Consider the following 14,883-nt stretch of genomic DNA (forward strand, 5'->3'; position numbering starts at 1 on the left):
TAGGAATGCAAGGGATTTCTGTGTGTTGATTTTATATCCTGCAATTTTACTGTATTCATTGATTAGCTCTAGTAGTTTTCTGGTAGTGTCTCGAGGGTTTTCTGTGTAGAGGATCATGTCATCAGCGAATAGTGAAAGTTTTACTTCTTCTTTTCCAATTTGTATTCCTTTTATGTTTTTTCTGCTCTGATTGCTGTAGCCAAGACTTCTACAACTATGTTGAATAGTAGTGGTGAGAGTGGGCACCCTTGTCTTGTTCCTGACTTTAGGGGAAATGCTTTCAGCTTTTCACCATTGAGGATAATGTTTGCTGTGGGTTTGACATATATAGCTTGTATTGTGTTGAGATATGTCCCTTCTATTCCCACTTTCTGGAGGGTTTTTATCATAAATGGATGTTGTATTTTGTAAAAGGCGTTCTCTGCATCTCAGCCACTTGTAAAAGAATTAAACTAGAACACTTCCTAACACCATACAACAAAATAAACTCAAAATGGATTAGAGAGCTAAATGTAAGACCAGATTCTATAAAACTCCTAGAGGAGAACGTAGGCAAAACACTTTCCGACATAAATCACAGCAGGATCCTCCAAGACCCACCTCCCAGAATATTGGAAATAAAAGCAAAAATAAACAAATGGGACCTAATTAAAATCAAAAGCTTCTGCACAGCAAAGGAAACTATAAGCAAGGTGAAAAGACAGACTTCAGAATGGGAGAAAATAATAGCAAATGAGGCAACTGATAAAAGATTAATCTCCAAAATATACAAGCAGCTCCTGCAGCTCAATTCCAGAAAAATAAATGATCCAATCAAAAAATGGGCCAAAGAACTAAACAGACATTTCTCCAAAGAAGACATAAAGATGGCTAACAAACACATGAAAAAATGCTCAACATCCCTCATAATCAGAGAAATGCAAAGCAAAACCACAATGAGGTACCATTTCACACCAGTCAGAACGGCTGCTATCCAAAAGTCTACGTGCAATAAATGTTGGAGTGGGTGTGGAGAAAAGGGAACCCTCTTACACTGTTGGTGGGAATGCAAACTAGTACAGCCACTATGGAGAACAGTGTGGAGATTCCTCAAAAAACTGGAAATAGAACTGCCATATGATCCAGCAATCGCACTCCTGGGCATACACACCGTGGAAACCACAATTGAAAGAGACACATGTACTCCAATGTTCATTGCAGCACAGTTTATAATAGCCAGGACATGGAAGCAACCCAGATGTCCATCTGCAGATGAATGGATAAGAAAGCTCTGGTACATATACACAATGGAGTATTTTTCAGCCATCAAAAAGAATGCATTTGAATCAGTTCTCATGAGGTGAATGAAATTGGAGCCTATTACACAGAGCGAAGTAAGCCAGAAAGAAAAATATCAATACAGTATACTAAAGCATATATATGGAATTTAGAAAGATGGTAACCTTAACCCTGTATACGAGCCTGCAAAAGAGACATAGGTATATAGAACAGTCTTTGGGACTCTGTGGGAGAGGGTGAAGGTGGGATGATTGGGGAGAATGGCATTGTAGCATGTATATTATCATACGTGAAATGAATCACCAGTCCAGGTTCGAAGCATGATACAGGATGCTTGGGGCTGGTGCATGGGGATGACCTGGAGGGAGGATATGGGGAAGAGGGAGGTGGGAGGGGGGTTCAAGAAACGGAACACATGTACACCCGGGGCGGATTAGCGTCAATGTATGGCAAAACCAACCAATATATTAATGTAAGGTAATTTGCCTCCAATAAAATAAAATAAATAAATAAATAAATAAAAAGGAGGAAATTAAAAAAAAGAAAAATAAAATAAAATAGAATAGAGATTTCTTGACCACCCTCAGGCTCCTCTGCCTGTTAATCTGTACATTTAGCAAGCTCTCCAGGGGATTTTTCTGATCAGGAAATTTAGGAAGCACCAGTCTAGCAGAGAAGACAATAGGCCTGTTTGCAAAGAATTCAACACTTGCCTCTATGCATCCATTCTTTTATTTCAAAAGTGTTCATTGAATATCCTGCATGCTGGGCACCATTCTAGAAACTAAAAATGCAAGAGGGAGCAAGATAAAACCCTTGCTCTCTCCAAGTTTCCATCCTGCTAAGAGAAAAGGAAAATAGGAATTATAGACAAAGCTCTTTACACTTCTATGGCATGCTGCTGAGTATTTTAGGATGCTATGCAGGAGCCTACCAGGGAGATCTGCCTTCCTCAGGGATACCTGAAGGCTTTCTCTGAGGAAATAAAATTTAAGCTAGTATTTGAATGATGAAGAGACATGAGCTAAGGAAAGAGATGGAAAAGATCATTTAAAGCAAATGGAAGATCACTGGCATCTGCCTGGACAGAGAGAGTCTAGAAGAATTATAGAAAATTCCACTGAGACTTGGCTACAGAAAAGGAGTTAAATGGTCAACATGAGCTATGGCCACAGTGGTGACACACTGATCTATGTCCAGTCTGTGTGCCAACCAGACGGGATTTAGACCTTGGCCTGAGTCCCAGATGAAACTGCTGAACTTCCCCCGCCCAGTGACCTTTCCCATGAAACCGATATGCTTCAATACCAAGGGAACAATATTCTATTATCCTGTTCACAATGCTCATTTGAACATTTTAAGTCAGTGTCTCAGAGTGGGAAAGTGTGGGGAGTTTAAAGGCAGCAGACAAATTAAATCCAGCTCTATCACTCACTAATGATATGGTTTTAGGCAAGTCACTTAAATCTCTTTGAGCTTTAGTTTCTCTAACCGTGAAATGGGATTAAGAATTGTCTCTACCTCCTAAAAGGGTTTGAGGATTCGCTGAGATAAGGCATCCAGAGTACAGTGGAAAAGAACTAGGATTTTTGCAGACCTGTGCTTGAATGCCAGTTCTGCCACTTATCTCCTGGGCAACACAGGGACATGTTGATTTACCTTTCTGAGCCTTGATTTTGTCATCTGCCAAGTGGTGAAAAAAATACATACAGCAAAGAGACGCTGTGAGGAGTAGAGAGACTATATGAATACTGCCTCATGCAGTGCCTGACAAGTAGGCTATACTCTACAAATGGCCACCATCATTCATCATTTCTGAGTACCAATTCAGCATTCTGCTTCCAAGGAGTTCAGAATACAATTTGGAATACACTAGGCAACAGGCCAAAACTGAGAGTCATAATGTGACTTTCCACTCTGGATTTCTCTTTGCCCAGGTATGACGTGAGGGAGATATGCTTCTCCAACTATCTACAGTAAAAGAGTTTTTCATCCCAATACATCATTGACCACGTTCTTGTATGTGGTCACAATGCCAAACTGCTTTAAAAGTCCCTCAGTGCTGATTCTCATGCTATGCATCTAGCATGTTGTCAGCAGACGCCAGTCCAAGAGCCAGCCCTCGTCCAGGGCCTTGTGGGAGTACCACTGGCCTAAATGAGCTCTGCAGGCTCTTTTAGCTCAGAAGACTGATGCTGAATGGAATTAACAAAATAGCCTGTTCTACTACAGACAATTGGAATCTGAGTCCCAGGAAGCTCAATAGTGTTACTCCCAGGACGGTTCCAGTGTATCCCAATGTACTGGAGATTAGGCTGGTGAGGACTGTGATATCCCGCTTCAGTTACTCACTTCATGGACTCCTTCACTTCTGAATAGCAGTGCCTGCTATAGAGGACATTGCATACAATTCTGCAGTGAAATAGATGAAATTCAATGAAAAATCTCCCCAAATGTCATGAGATCCAGGCTATCTGATCCTATAGCTTGCCTACAGGTTTTGGCTCCATGGAGCAAAAACAATTTGTTGGAAGAAGTGGGAAAAACAAGTGATAGAAAAGAGTGGGCTTCATGCTATGAGTGTACAGTAGACTTGCCTGAAAGCTTTGGAAAGAGGATGTGATGTGATGGAAGGGGTGGGGCCAGTTATGCAACTGGATGTGCAGGGTGGCCAGGAGCATATTAAGCCAGCAACTGGAAAGTGTGGGTGCAGCAAAAGCATCCATCCCTGATTGGTGCACACATAAATGTGAGCAGGGATGTTTGTGCACATGTGTGTGTGTGTGTGTGCGCGCGCACATGGTATGTACTGACATATGCACAAGCATGCATATTAACTAAAAAAAGTGTCTTAAGCAGGGAGTTCAGACTAAAGTTTTCTCATTGGCCTTTTCATTGGCAAGCTGTTGGTCTCCAGCCCTTAGGTTGTCAACAATGTGGAAGTTGGAACCCATTGTGTCCCCAGTGCCTAGAACCTGGAGGTGCGTACTGAAGCACATTGATAAATATCTGTTGAAAGAATGAATCTGTGGAAAGCACTCAGCACAGTACCTGCACACAGTAAGTGCTTGGTCAATGGCAGCTGCTATTGTGATATCATCATGCCTTGTCTGCAGTGAGAGTTAAACAAATCACAGTTGAACCTTGAATTCTAAATTAGCTGGTTGCCTATGCAGAGTGATTTTGTTATTTCTTATTATGAGGATTTCTCTGTTAATTTTTATTCGTTTTAAACTTGATTAAGGTATAATTACAGAGGATGGGATGGTTGGATGGCATCGCTAACTCAATGGACATGAGTTTCAATAAACTCCGGGAGTTGGTGTTGGACAGGGAGTACTGGTGTGCTGCAATCCATAGGGTCGAAAAGAGTCAAACATGACTGAGTGACTGAGCAATCTTGAGGAAGAAGAATGGAACTGGGGAAATTAACCTGCCGGACTTCAGGCTCTACTACAAAGCCATAGTCATCAAGATAGTATGGTACTGGCATAAACACAGAAATATAGATCAATGGAACAAAATAGAAAGCCCAGAAATAAATCCACGCAAATATGGACAACTTATCTTTGACAAAGGAGGCAAGAATATAAAATGGAGAAAAGACAGTCTCTTTAACAAGTGGTGCTGGGAAAATTGGTCAACCACTTGTAAAAGAATGAAACTAGAACACTTCTTAACACCATACACCAAAATAAACTCAAAATGGATTAGAGAGCTAAATGTAAGACCAGATTCTACAAAACTCCTAGAGGAGAACGTAGGGAAAACACTTTCCGACATAAATCACAGCAGGAACCTCCAAGACCCACCTCCCAGAATATTGGAAATAAAAGCAAAAATAAACAAATGGGACCTAGTTAAAATCAAAAGCTTCTGCACAGCAAAGGAAACTATAAGCAAGGTGAAAAGACAGCCTTCAGAATGGGAGAAAATAATAGCAAATGAAGCAACTGATAGAGGATTAATCTCCAAAATATACAAGCAGCTCCTGCAGCTCAATTCCAGAAAAATAAATGACGCAATCAAAAAATGGGCCAAAGAACTAAACAGACATTTCTCCAAAGAAGACATAAAGATGGCTAACAAACACATAAAAAAAAATGCTCAACATCCTTCATAATCAGAGAAATGCAAAGCAAAACCACAATGAGATACCATTTCACACCAGTCAGAACGGCTGCTATCCAAAAGTCTACGTGCAATAAATGCCGGAGAGGGTGTGGAGAAAAGGGAACCCTCTTACACTGTTGGTGGGAATGCAAACTAGTACAGCCACTATGGAGAACAGTGTGGAGATTCCTCAAAAAACTGGAAATAGAACTGCCATATGATCCAGCAATCGCACTCCTGGGCGTACACACCGAGGAAACCACAATTGAAAGAGACACATGTACTCCAATGTTCATTGCAGCACTGTTTATAATAGCCAGGACATGGAAGCAACCCAGATGTCCATCTGCAGATGAATGGATAAGAAAGCTTTGGTACATATACACAATGGAGTATTTTTCAGCCATCAAAAAGAATGCATTTGAATCAGTTCTAATGAGGTGGATGAAACTGGAGCCTATTACACAGAGTGAAGTAAGCCAGAAAGAAAAACATCAATACAGTATACTAAAGCATATATATGGAATTTAGAAAGATGGTAACCTTAACCCTGTATACGAGCCTGCAAAAGAGACATAGGTATATAGAACAGTCTTTGGGACTCTGTGGGAGACGGTGAGCGTTGGATGATTTGGGAGAATGACATTGAAATATGTATGTTGTCATATGTGAAACTAATCACCAGTTCAGGGTCGATGCATGTTACAGGATGCACGGGGCTGGTGTGCAGGGATGACCCAGAGGGAGGATAAAGGGAGGAAGGATGGGGGAGGGGGGTTCAGGAAGGGGAACTCATGTACACCTGGGGCGGATTCATGTCAATGTATGGCAAAACCAACCAATATAATATTGTAAAATAATTAGCCTCCAATAAAAAAAGAGAGAAAAAAATAGATAAAATACATTATTTGAAGTGATCAATTCAAAGTATTTTCACAAATATATACATCAAAGTAACATGCAAATATGGGCTCAATAAAGTACAGAAATGGTATGGACCTAACAGAAGCAGAGGATATTAAGAAGAGGTGGCAAGAATACACTGAAGAACTGTACAAAAAAAGGTCTTCATGACCAAGATAATCACGATGGTGTGATCACTGACCTACAGCCAGACATCTTGGAATGTGAAGTCAAGTGAGCCTTAGGAAGCATCACTACGAACAAAGGTAGTGGAGGTGATGGAATTCCAGTTGAGCTATTTCAAATCCTGAAAGATGATGCGTTGAAAGTGCTGCATTCAATATGCCAACAAATTTGGAAAATTCAGCAGTGGCCACAGGACTGGAAAAGTTCAGTCTTCATTCCAATCCCAAAAAAAGGCAATGCCAAAGAATGCTCAAACTACCACACAATTGCAGTCATCTCACATGCTAATAAAGACATGCTCAAAATTCTCCAAGCCAGGCTTCAGCAATACGTGAACTGTGAACTTCCAGATGTTCAAGCTGGATTTAGAAAAGGCAGAGGAACCAGAAATCAAATTGCTAACATCCACTGGTTCATGGAAAGAGCAAGGAAGTTCCAGATGAACATCTATTTCTCCTTCAGTGACTATGCCAAGGCCTTTGACTGTGTGGATCACAACAAACTATGGAAAATTCTGAAAGAGATGGGAATACCAGACCACCTGACTTGCCTCTTGAGAAACCTGTATGTAGGTCAGGAAGCAACAGTTAGAACTGGACATGGAACAACAGACTGGATCCAAATAGGAAAAGGATTACATCAAGGTTGTATATTGTCACCCTGCTTATTTAACTTATATGCAGAGTACATCATGAGGAACGCTGTGCTGGATGAAGCACAAGCTGGAATCAAGATTGCCAGGATAAATATCAATAACCTCAGATATGTATATGGCACCACCCTTATGGCAGAAAGTGAAGAGGAACTCAAAAGCTTCTTGATGAAAGTGAAAGAAGAGAGTGAAAAAGTTGGCTTGTAGCTCAACTTTCAGAAAACTAAGATCATGGCATCTGGTTCCATCATATCATTTGAAATAGATGGGGAAACAGTGGAGACAGTGTCAGACTTTATTTTTTTGGGCTCCAAAATCACTGCGGATGCTGACTGCAGCCATGAAATTAAAAGACGCTTACTCCTTGGAAGGAAAGTTATGGCCAACCTAGATAGCATGTTAAAAAGCAGAGACATTACTTTGCCAACCAAGGTCCGTCTAGTCAAGGCTATGGTTTTTCCAGTGGTCATGTATGGATGTGAGAGTTGGACTGCGAAGAAAGTTGATCACTGAAGAATTGATGTTTTTGAACTGTGGTGCTGGAGAAGACTCTTGAGAGTCCCTTGGACTGCAAGTAGATCCAACCTGTCCATTCTCAAGGAGATCAGTCCTGGGTGTTCATTGGAAGGACTGATGCTAAAGGTGAAGCTCCAATTCTTTGGCCACCTCATGCGAAGTGTTGACTCACTGGAAAAGACTCTGATGCTGGGAGGGATTGAAGGCAGGCAGAGAAGAAGACAACAGAGAATGAGATGGCTGGATGGCATCACCAACTCGATAGAGGTGAGTTTGAGTGATCTCTGGGAGTTGGTGATGGACAGGGCGACCTGGCGTGTTGTGATTCATGGGGTTGCAAAGAGTCAAACACGACTGAGCGAATGAACTGAACTGAACTGAACTGAATCCTCATCACAGTCAAGATACAGAATATTTCTGTTATCCCAAAAGTTTCCTTCTGTCCCTTTTGACTCAATTTCCCCTCCCTAGCCCCAGGCAACACTTACCAGCTTTCTGTCACTATAAGTTATTTTTTATTGTGTGCAAATTCCAGATAAAAATCTTACACAAGCTTTTATGTCTAGCTTCTTTCATCTAGCACAATAGTTTTGCAGTCCGTCAATGGTGTTACTGGTATCAGTAATTGAATGGACATACCACAATTTCTTTATGCATCCCCTGGTTTGTAACATTTTGGGTGTTTCCAGATTTGGGTTATTACAATAAAGCTGCTGTAAACAGTTGTTTATGAATCTTAGCTTAGGTTTATGCCTTAATTTCTCTAGGGTAGCAATCTAGAAGTGAAATGACTGGACATACACTAAATATACATTTAACTTTATGAGAAACTGCCCAATATTTCTCCAAGATGATTGTAGAAAATAAAATCAAATTACCCAGAATTTCTGTTTGGGGCCATGATGGAATGAATGACATCATACGTGCCTTCATAGAGTAAACAACTATATGAAACTATAGTTTTCAGATACTGGACATCAGGCAGCACTGAAATGAGTTCCCAAGAGAAGGAAAACAAAGAAATTTAGTCCCATAATCAGTCTGTGCTGGGAAATCTTAGCCCTTGGTTAAATATTTCTGGAATGTTAGCAGTATATACTAGTCATCATTACATCTAGCATAATGGCTTGCACACGGTAGGGGCTCAAAAAATGATACTGGAATCTAATTCTAAACTATACAGTTTCTTATATTTATTTCAGTGCCTTGAAAAAAAATACTTTGCATTTTGAACAAATCTACATAAAAGTACCAAGAAAAAACTGCAAAGAACCTCCCCTATACCCTTTTCCCAGAAACTCCATTTGTCTCACCAATTGTCCCTATCTCTTTTCTAGGAAAGGAATCCAATCCAGGACCACAGGTTGCACCCTGTTGCTATAGCTTTCCTGTCCCCTTTACTCTTGAATCATTCTTCCAGCTCCTTGATTTTCATGACTTTGACATTTTAAAAGATGCCAGATGTCATTCCATAGAATGTCTTTCAGTATGCGTTTGTCTAAGGTTTCATCAAGATTAGACCCGAGTTCTGCATTTTTGACTGAAAAATCAGGAGTGATGTGATAATGATGATCTCATTCTGTCCTATGGGGTGGTACATGTTGTTGATTTCTCAGCCTAAGGTGGTGTCACATTTGGTCACTTGATTAGTATGGTATCAGCCCTATTTTTCTACTGTGCAATAATTATTTTCTTCTTAATAAGGAATGCATGTCTTAGGGGGAGATATTCTGGAACTATGTAAAATCCCATTCCTCAGCCCATCTGCCCCCACTAGTTTTAGTGTCTGTTGTTTTTTCTTACTTGAATTAACTATTCCCATGAGGGTTGCCAACTGGCGATTTTCTAATTTGATCCTTTCTTCTACATTCATTAGTTGATTTTCTATTGTAAGGAAGAGCTTCCACTTTTCCTCCATTTAATATATTCGTTTCCATCTGGATGGATCCATGAGTTGCTATTTTTAGTCAGTTATAATATACATATTATTATATATATTGATGTTAAAATTGTCCTGGATTTTACTACCTGAACTTCTTTAGGCTGAACTTTCTATTCTTTTGACATAGCCCCATAAATTGTTGAAAACTTTCTTATTTGGGGAACAATAACAGGTTCCAGAGTCATTTGGTTCTTTTCTTGCCCCAATCCTAGATGTAGTCATTTCGAAAATGTGCTCTGGTTGCTTTTATTGGACAATGGGTGATATTCAAAAACCAGTATCTGGGCACTAAATGTGCTATTGTTATCAGAATATCACTGGTCTCAGGACTGCTCAGTGGGCAGACTTGGCAGGTATATGTGTGTAAATGTACTTGAATATGCGTGTGGAGGTGTATACACACATATACATATATACACACTCACATATAAACATCTGCATCTATATCTAGTTCTACATTGTATTTGTTGAATGCTGAGTTCACATCAATACATCTAATTGTCACCGAATATCTCTGGGTTCAAGCTAGCTGAACCCTTTTACATATTTGTAACTCCTGTCTTGAAGGATAAAAAAAAAAAAAAAACTGGCTCCTGTTGCCCTCAATATATTTACTTAATTTCTCAAAATGCTTACTTAATGTATTTCCTCAAATCTCCCGACCCTGCCAAGCTTGCATATATTTCTTTAAAGGGCCTCAGCTACCACTGAAGTGTCTTCCCATTACATTCAGGTCTGCCTAGTCGCTTTTTGACAAAAATGGAGGGACAGAAGGATAAAAAGAAGAAAGGAAGGAAGGAAAGATGAAGGGAGGGATGGAAGAAAGAAACGGAGCAGGGAGAGTGGGAGGGAAGAGGTATTTCATTGATATAATATTAAGGCTATTTGAAAGAATAAAGCACAGTTATGGTGAAGTCACATGTTACTCAAAGATAAGGTTACAATGTTGGTCTAAGGTGAAAATCAAGTAGTCAAAATTCACACTTGAAGATCTGTTAAGATGGAGACCTGTGTACCAACTCACAGTAAGTCCACAACAACATTTTCTTCTCCAGTGTTGAATATAGCTATGTTTATTTAGTTAAGAAGGGTAGTAAGTAGTTGGGCTTGAATATAAGAATCACATGACATAAAAGTCATATAGAAAGTGTTCACATCTTCAATCCATGTGCAACAAATAAGGGCTGAGATCAACTATGGGTCTAGACTCCCAGTCCACACTCACTTCGAGATGTAAACTCATCAGACTATTTAAATCATTTTTATATTACCACTCAAACACAGTTCTGTCTCAGTCTCTGTGGGGTCTCTGGGTCTTGGTGCACACAAGGTTTGTCTGAGCCCTCTGAGTGTTTCTGACGGGTAGGGGGTTTGATTCTAAGCGTGATTTTGCCCATCTTACTGTCATGCTGGGGCTTCTCCTTCGTTCTTGGATATGGGGTATCTTCTCACAGTCGCTCCAGCGCCACGCAGCCACTACTCCAAATTATTTTAGCCTCCAAAATCACTGCAGATGGTGACCGCAGCATAACCAACCTAGACAGCATATTAGAAAGCAAAGACATTACTTTGCTGACAAAGGTCTGTCTAGTCAAAGCTATGGTTTTTCCAGTAGTCATGTATGGATGTGAGAGTTGGACACAGAAGAACTGATGCTTTTGAACTGTGGTGTTGGAGAAGACTCTTGAGAGTCCCTTGGACTGCAAGGAGATCCAACCAGTCCATCCTAAAGGAAATCAGTTCTGAATATTCATTGGAAGGACTGATGCTAAAGCTGAAACTCGAATACTTTGGCCACCTGATGTGAAGAACTGACTCATTTGAAAAGACCCTGATGCTGGGAAAGATTGAAGGCAGAAGAAGTGGATGACACAGGATGAGATGATCGGATGGCATTACCGTCTCAATGGACATGAGTTTGAGTAAGCTCCGGGAGTTGGTGATGGCCAGGGAGGCCTGGCGTGCAGCACCGCTGCTGCTGCCTCTGCTGCGTCAGTTTAGCCGTGCCCGACTCTGTGTGACCCCATAGACAGAAGCCCACCAGGCTGCCCCGTCCCTGGGATTCTCCAGGCAAGAACACTGGAGTGGGTTGCCATTTCCTTCTCCAATGTGTGAAAGTGAAAATTGAAAGTGAAGTCGCTCCGTCGTGTCCGACCCTTAGCGACCCCACGGACTGCAACCTACCAGGCCCCTCCATCCATGGGATTTTCTAGGCAAAAGTACTGGAGTGACTTGTCATTGCCTTCTCCACATGGCGTGCTGCACCATGACTGAGCAACTGAACTGAACTGGCGTGCTGCACGACTGAGCAACTGAACTGAACTGAACTGATGTTACCACAAGGTCTCCTGACTTCTAGTAATGGTTCTCATAACTAATTATCTCTTCATTTGCCAAACACTTGCTGAGCTACTGCTATGTGCCACCCAGTATTCTCAGTGTGGCGAAACAAATATAAACAAAGCCAACAAAAACCCTATTCACCTGGAGCTTTCACTCCAGTGAGGGGGACAGACAAGAAACAAACAAAATGAGAATGGAGGATGGAAATAAGTGCCAGGGAGAGAAGTGAAGAAGGTGCCACTGTGAAATGGCTGGTTGGTGAATTTAAATTCACTGATCACTGCTGGTGTTGCTCAGCATGTGTCACATAATGATCTGAATGACAAGGTGGGGCCAATCACTTGAAAGCCATGGCAAGGAGCAAACAGAAGAAACAGTGAGTGTAAAGGTTCCAAGGCAGTAGGAGCTTGCTGTGTTCTAGAAAAGGAAAAGAGACCCACAGGGCACAGGAGAAAGCGGTGTGAGGTGGCATGGATGGAGTGGGAAAAGGTGAACACAAGAGCACCTGGGAAGTTGCAGAGGGAATGGAAACACAACACGTGGGTACCATTGCCATCATTTTGCTGAGGGCCTGAAGTAGCTTCCAAGCCAGTGTTTCTTAAACTTTAGTTAGCATCCATCAGAATCCCCTGGAGGCCTTGGCAAAAAACAGATTTCTGTGTTCCAACTTCAGGGTTTCTGATTCAATAGGTCTGGGGGATCGTAAGAGAAGATGCAGATCCTTAGCAAGATCCGCAGTGAAGCCGATGCTGGCCCACGCACCACACCTTGGGATCTACTGCTTCAGGGTCTTACATCTTGTGCCAGGGGAGAAAATGAACACTTGTGGGCCACCAAAGACAAAGGAAAACTTCATTAAAATGTATTGCATGGCTCCTGGTATAAAGGATATTGAGTACTATTTTAGCCAATACTTGTGAGTACACTTAGATAAAAGACGGAGGTACTTTTTTTCACATGGATTTTTCTTAGCCACATCTCTATAAGAGAGTAGAAAATAACATTAAATCGTCATGAAGGCATTTCTATGGGGATCTAAGATAACAGAGTCCAAGCACATTTCTTTTTCTGATTATCTAATCTGCAGGACACATTTCTTAGAAAAATCAATATCCCTTGAGGACTTGAGGGAAAACTTTCTTTTATGTTAAAATAAATAGGGATATATAATGAATAGGAATACAAAATTTGAATAAAATTTTATGAAAAAGTAGGAGACTTTAAAAACATTTCATGCTTGAATTGAGTTTCTCAGGCTCTCTTCTGCCATTAGGGGCTTGGGAAAGAAGGTTGAAAGACATGATTATAAGGCAAGCCTTCCTAGGCAGTAGCAATAGTGAATACATTTGTATGGTTCAGTGGAAGTACCAATTTTAGTTGTTGGCCTGACTGTGAGCTAGGGTGAAATAGCAGGGTGAGTGCTAAATGAAAGATGCAGCCTGAAGGACTTCTGAGATCATTGCTGTGGAGCAAAGCAGGGATGGACCAGAGTGGAGGTGGTACAGGTGATGGACAACCAGTGACTACTGCTACAGAACAAGGGTGTGAGTAGCACCTTAGGGAAAGCAGGTGTCCTTTCACTGCAAACTATATTTACTCACAAATGCATAGGGACTTTCCCAGGGGTCCAGTGGTTAAGACTTCGCCTCCCAATGCAGGATCTGGGGTTTCAATCTCTGCTCAGGAGCTAAGATCCCACATGCCATGTGGCAAAAAAACAAAACAGATACCAGAAACAATATTGTAACAAATTCAATAAAGACTTTAACAATAGCCCACATCAAAAAACAAACAAATGTACACACTTTGATGTTACAAACTCTAATAGATATGTACAATTGAATGTAAAAAAAGCCAAGGTTTTATTTTAATAAGATAGATGTTCACTGAATTACCATGTGATCTCATTTCATCTCATTTAGGGTCAAAAGCAAAGTCTTCCCAATGGGATACAAGTCCCTCTGGGACTCTCTCCCTTCCCCCATACCTCTTTGTCCACACTGTTACTGAAAACACTGTTTCTCAAGTAATTAGCCTCCAATTAAAATAAATAAATTTAAAAATAAATAAATAAACATTAAAAAATAAGATCTTGAAAAAAAAAATACCAGATGCATCCTCATCTCAGGTACTTCTGGCTTACGTTACCCTTGCCTGGAACTTTCCCTTCAATATTCTTATAGGTCTGTCTCACCTTTTACTTAATGACAACTTCCTTGACCACCCTCTTTAAAATACTAATCCCTCAGCCCCTTCTCTCCTTTACTTCTCTCCTTTACTTTTCTCCATCACTCCTTTTGATGTAGTGAGTAATATACTCATTTTGTCTCCCAATCTGGAATGCTTCAGAAGAGATTTGTCTGTTTTGTCTATTGATATAGCCCCATCACCTAGGACAGTGCCTGGTGCTCAAAGATTGACTTCTGATATGATGAATTTCAGAAATTCAGGCTACTGAAGTCATTATTAGAAATATTTTATAAAAGAAAATAAAGTTTTGCTTCCTCAGGTGATAGGTAAATAGGCTTCTTATAATGCTCCTAATATCTTATCTACTATTTATAACATTTACTTGTTCAAAAGAGATTCTGATAATTATGCTAGCATTGTTGATGTATTGGAATAAGAAATTGAAGTGATGGAGAGATACTGTTACTCAACCTATAACAACTGCTCACTGTACCAGACAGAATGAACTAGATTATACTACCATAATAGACAACTTTAAAGACTCAGTGACTTCAATTAATAAACATTCATTTCTTCTTCAAGTTATACATTCAGTATATTTTGGCAGGGCTGAGGGGCTGGATCTTTGCCCCATGTAGTCACTCAGGAACCCTGGCTGATAGAGGCCATACCATCTTATAATTCCTCAAAATCAAGACAAGATTCCAAGGTTTTCACAGCAAAGGAATAGAGCATGCAGAATCACAATTCAGTTCAGTCC

This window comes from Moschus berezovskii, chromosome X (genome assembly GCF_049115385.1).
Source record: "Moschus berezovskii isolate FMDL1 chromosome X, NW_MosBer_1.0, whole genome shotgun sequence".
In the NCBI taxonomy this organism is placed as follows: Eukaryota; Metazoa; Chordata; class Mammalia; order Artiodactyla; family Moschidae; genus Moschus; species Moschus berezovskii.